Source organism: Danio rerio, chromosome 16 (assembly GCF_052040795.2).
Source record: "Danio rerio strain M-AB ecotype USA chromosome 16, GRCz13ab, whole genome shotgun sequence".
Taxonomy (NCBI): domain Eukaryota; kingdom Metazoa; phylum Chordata; class Actinopteri; order Cypriniformes; family Danionidae; genus Danio; species Danio rerio.
In genome coordinates this window covers 16891978-16898131 of record NC_141036.1, presented here as the reverse complement: position 1 = coordinate 16898131, position 6154 = coordinate 16891978, and positions in this window count along the sequence as shown.

Below are 6154 nucleotides of genomic sequence, written 5' to 3'. Positions count from 1 at the left end.
TCACAAAGATGCACTGTGCAATATGACGATATATATCATATGGACCAAAATAAAAAGTCCATACTTTTTTGTGGGGACAAAAAATATACTATTTACTGTATTCATTTTTAAATAATTTCTATAAGCAGAATATTACACACCGTTAAGGAGATGCAGACAGAAACATGAATGAGAGCAATGTGAGAAAGTTGCAATCTTAGCAATGTTTTGCATTTTAGCATTTTTTTATGTTGTATTTGTATTTGCTAGCTTTTAAAATGGTTAATATTGTTTTATATTGCATTCATATAAATTTTTTTTATTCCTAAATTTTTACTCAAACCATTGCCATGAACTTGCGTGAAGGTGTATAATAAAGTGAGAAATATGGTCACATGATGATTAAGTATATTTCTAAATATATATTTTAAAATGTAAAAAAAGAGTGCCTTTTACATGTGGTCAAAATGTAAAAATAACTAATAAATTGAATTTACAGAAATTTTACAACATATTTATTAATTCATTCATTTTCTTTTTGGCTTAGTCCCTTTATTAATCCTGGGTCGCCACAGTGGAATGATCTGCTAACTTATCCAGCACATGTTTTATGCAGCAGATGCCCTCCAGCTGCAACCCATCTCAGGGCAACATCCATACACACTCATTCACACTCATACACTACGGACAATTTAGCCTACCCAATTCACCTGTACCGCATGTCTTTGGATTGTGGGGTAAACCGGAGCACCCAGAGGAAACCCAAACGAATGCGTAGAGAACATGCCAACTTCACACAGAAACGCCAACTGACCCAGCCGACGCTCGAACCAGCGACCTTCTTGCTGTGAGGCGACAGGACTACCTTCTGCGCCACTGCGTTGCCCTTTTACTATAGATAAATATAATTAAAATAAAATTTTATACATAATTATATATATATATATATATATATATATATATATATATATATATATATATATATATATATATATATATATATATATATATATACTATTTATTACATTGGAATTGGTTCTATCTGCTTCAAAGTTTATGCATTCCATATAGCAAACAATATGTGTGTGACAGTTCTCTTTCATACATTAATATGACAGAGACCCTAAATGTACTCTAAATGTAAATTATCAAAATTCTCTTACATTTGCAAGTTGGGGTAAAAACAGGGCAAATGCAGATAGAACTGTCTAATTCTAAAGTAATTTTTTGCTTGGAATTATAAGGTTCCGTCTGGCAGATCATTGATTGAAGCATTGCTTTAAAAAAAACACTGCTTATTAATTTTAATTTAAAAAAAAGTAAAATTTTTGCTTTCTATACATTTTTTAAGATGAAAATTAGGCATACAAGGTTGTGCTAAATCTTTTATCCAGTGCAGCTGTTAATTTTATGTGATCAATATGTTAATATTTGTTGAATTTATGCTTTATATGCATTATTGAGTTATATTTATTGAATTATATGACCCATGAAATAAATTAAATATTTGCCTCTCAAGGCTTAATATTACATTGAAAGACTTTGGAAGAAAATGGAAAATGAGCAAATGAGTTTAATAAACACTGAAAAATGTTTCACTGACTATATATACACAAATAAAAATATTTCACATTCATTATATTACATTTTTAATAAAAAAAAAAATTTTCAACAATATAAAAATTTAATATTTCACTTCAATGTCCTAAAATGCTTCTAAATCATTACATTTTACACACATCTTTTCAGTTTCAGGTTTCTTCTCAATTTGATGTGGTAAATTTTTGTTCCGATTTATGTTTCTTTCTAGTCTTTCCTGCTGTCAATGAACCAGTCCGGTGAAATGACAAAGAAACCTGATCCTGATTGGTCCTCACGCTTGCATCTGAAATGCTGACTGGCTTACAGAAAGAACCTTATAAAGCCAAGCGAGAGTTCGACTTTGTAGATAAAACCTTTTTTTTTTAATAAAAAGTCTTCAAATGTGAACAGCTTATAAAACATCACATAAGGTAAAAAAAATTGTCATTTATTAAGAATATGTGAATAACTCAATTTTGACAAAATGTCAGATAGAACCTTATAATTCTAAGGTCACAATATATATACACACACACACATATATATATATATATATATATATATATATATATATATATATATATATATATATATATATATACATATACATATATATATATATATATATATATATATATATATATATATATATATATATATATATATATATATATATATATATATATATTATCAGGATATGAGACGAGTTGTATCATATAAGTTAATATGAGTTAAAATAAATTATACTGTATTCCTGAAAAAGGTGAATACTTTGTCAAATATTATAAAAAAATATAGATTATCCAAAGCAAGTTCAATTAGTACTTAAGTACTAGATTGAGGCTCATTTTGCACGAATAACTGCTGTAATGTTGCGAGGCATATATGCATCTGTCTGTTGATTTACCATTGTGTATGAAATGTGCTGTCTCTATTGTTTGGTCAGATGTTTGTTGTCTCCATATTGACAATACCTCATATATCCTCCGTGGGGATTAGGTCAGACAAGTTGGCTGGTAAATCAGACACAAAAATATCATGGTCACCAAACCAGTTAGAGGTACTTTTGGCAGTGTAGGCAGGTGCAAACTCCTGCTGCGAAAGGAAATTGTCATCTACAAAAAACACATAAAAACACCAGGTAGACGCTGTATTGACTTTGGGCTTAATAAAACAAAGTGAACCAACACCACCACATGCACCCCAAATCATCACAGGTTCAACTTGGATTCTGTGCCTTTTTGGTCCTTTCAGTGTTTATCATCCATGTGGAGGGTGTTGATGACACCTGAGCAACTGGGAAGTCAGTTTTGTATGTTTGAACAGAGCAGTGTTAAAAGAAAAAAACAATATTACAATCATAAGTCACTTTAAAAAGGTAACTAAATGTGTGTGGGTTTTTAAATAGGCATAACATTTTGACATATTTTTTACCCAACATTGTACAAGAGGCACATTATACGCATATTCAAACCAATCAATCTTAAAATTGAACATTAAAATGTTTCCTAAAAGTGAATTTTCATATTCATATGCTGAAAACATTCAAACAATTAGTATTCTAACAAAAAACTATTGAAGTGATTCAATTAAGAAAGTTAACTTTTTTTTTTATAAATTTCCAAAATTTTATTCAATTCAATTAAAAATAAAAAAACTTGCCTGTATATCTTTTGCTTTGAATGAACGCATTGTTTAGGTTTGTGCTTTTAATTATTTCATAGCCTTTCTGTCCAAAGCATATTGTTGTTCCAGTACAGAATCCATAACCATGCACCATTTATAACTTCAAAATTGTGTTACAAATGGTCATGCATTGCACATACGGTAAAAGCTAATGTGTAAAATGAAAATTGACCAGACATTAAACGAGCTCATTCTGGCTGTCTACCAACACCAGTTTATTTGCCTTGGGTTTGCATTGGTCCTACTAAGAACCAATAGCCACTGTGTGAATAAAAATCCTGAATGATTTTGAATGTAAAATAGTATTTTACTTTCAAAAGTGCGGGCTCTGAAAAATCTTTTACAGCGCTACTTCATTTGGGTGACTGGTTTTATTTCCTGGAAAAATAAAGACAAAAAAATATTATTAAAGGGATAATTTACCCCAAAGTTTACTCACACTCAAGTAATTCTAAATCTTCTTAGATTTATTTCTTCTGATGAACACATCAGACATCCTAAATAATGTTGTGAAAAGCAGTCATTTACCTCTATAGTAGAAACAATATGAAAAAAAACTTTTTATTATTAACTTTTGTGATTAAGGTAAAAAAGAAACTCAAATAGGATGAGTGAATAATGGTAGAATTTTTATTTTAGTTTGTTTTACTCCAATGGACCCTATTAGTTTTTAAATGGTGCAGTAGGAATTTTCTGAAATGTGATTAATACTGCAGTGTTCTGTTTAGAATAATGACGACGCAAGTTTACATATCTTTTTCTTCACTTGTGCCTCATAGACGATACAATTAGATACAATATGGTCAACAGTTTGGAGGACGAAACCTACAAAATCACTAAAGAAATACGCAAATAAATAAATAAATGAGTAAATACATGCATAATACCTGCATAAATAAATAAATACGCAAATAATTAATTATGTATACATAAAAATCCAGAGATTCATGCATAAATAAATGCATAATTAATTAATAGTGCAGGTTGAATTTGTGAATTTTATACATTTATTTGCGTATTCATTCATTTATTCTTTTATTTATGCAGGAATTTGTGAATTTGATATATTTATTTGCATATTTATTTATTGTTTTATTTATGCAGGAATTTTTGAATTCATTTATTCATTCATTTATTTATTTGCATATTTATTTATTTACTGTTTTTGCAGGTTTCTTCCATTATATAACAAAACGTTGTCTCGCTACTTCCTACATTAGTTCCTCCAAACAAATCGTCACAAGTGATAACTTGAAAGTGATAACTCGTGAACCCATGACAACAAATAGTCAATAAGAAATAAAACCAATGAATGCTTCTATGGGACTCCTGAGGGGAAAAAATACTGGAACCACTGCTACTGTAAATTGTCTTGTATGTGTAGCATGAATGTAATCTTGCTGTATTGCATTCTCTATGTTGCCATCATCACGTGGCACTTTCATGCTTTTTATTGGAACAATAAGAAATGCAATAGAATGGAGATTTGAAATACATAGAGATTTGAAATGACATGAGGCTGGGTAAATTTGGGATCAGGTGGGACTGAGTTTTTTTCAGAAAGTTACTGTTTCACAAGTCAAAAGTTTTAAAGGCTTTATAGTTCACCCAAAAATGAAAATTCTGCTATCAATAACTCACCCTCATGTCATTCCAATCCCCTGAGGTCTTCGTTCATCTTCAGAACACAAATTAAGATATTTTAGATGAAATTTGTGAGCTCCCTCATCTTTCATATACAGCAACAGTTTTGATACATTTAAAGTCTAGAAAAGGAACTAAAAACATTGTCAAAATGTTCCATGTGGCTTCAGTGGTTCAACCATAATCATAAAAAGCTATAAAGACAAAAAAAGAAAAAAAAAAAGATTTTGTTTGGCTTTGACTTTTCTTCTACAACATATCATGGTGTGCAGTCAACAAAGTCAGCAGTGTGACACGCAAGCATCATATAGCTTGTAGTAAATGCACAACCTGATTTGACCAGGAGGTCAAAGGCACAAAAAGCCATTTTTAGTTTTTGGTGCACAAAAAAAAGTTGGAGCATCCTATATTTACAGTGCTCAGCATAAATGAGTACCCATATTGAAAATTAGTTTTTTTTTAATCCATTTCTCAATGAATATAGGCAATGGATTTAAGTGCATTTAAACAAAACATTTATTAAACAGATATATTTATTAAAGTATTATTTTATTTACTGAACATATTTAGAAACTGAAAGTTAATACAATTAGATTCAAGCAAAATATAAAAAAAATTACTACCTACAAAATATCAACTATTTATTATTATTATTTTTTATTTATTTATTTTTTTGCTTCTCTTGATTTTTCTTCTTTTTTAAAATTGTATAATATTTTTCTATAACATAGAAATTTGGGTGTAGTAGTTTTTGGACCGTAAGTTCCAGTTTTGGCTTCAGTACTGACTAATCTAATGTGTATACACAAATATTTTATAGCTTCCTATTAAAATATGAATTTAAAAGATAGATTTGTGGGGGGTGTACTTATACATGCGGAGTACTGTAAATCACTGAATAATGTCACATGGAATAATGATTTTGGTTCTTTTTCTGGAATTTTGCTGTCTATGGAGAGATGGGTAAAGTTGGTTCTATATTCACACATTCGGCTCTTTAAATAGTGCCAATGTTGTTTTAAAGTGTTACTTACATGCAATTTCAAGAAATACTATTGGGGATTTCAGACCAGATATTTATTGTAGCATGGTATACAACAAAGGGACCTATCAGATTTCATACAAAATATCTTCATTGGTATTATGAAAAATTAAGGAAGAGATATTATATTATATATATATTATATTATAAATAAAATCATAAATTACAACTTTCTGTATTTTGTGCTTCATGGCCAATCCCCCTATTTTATTTATGCTCTTT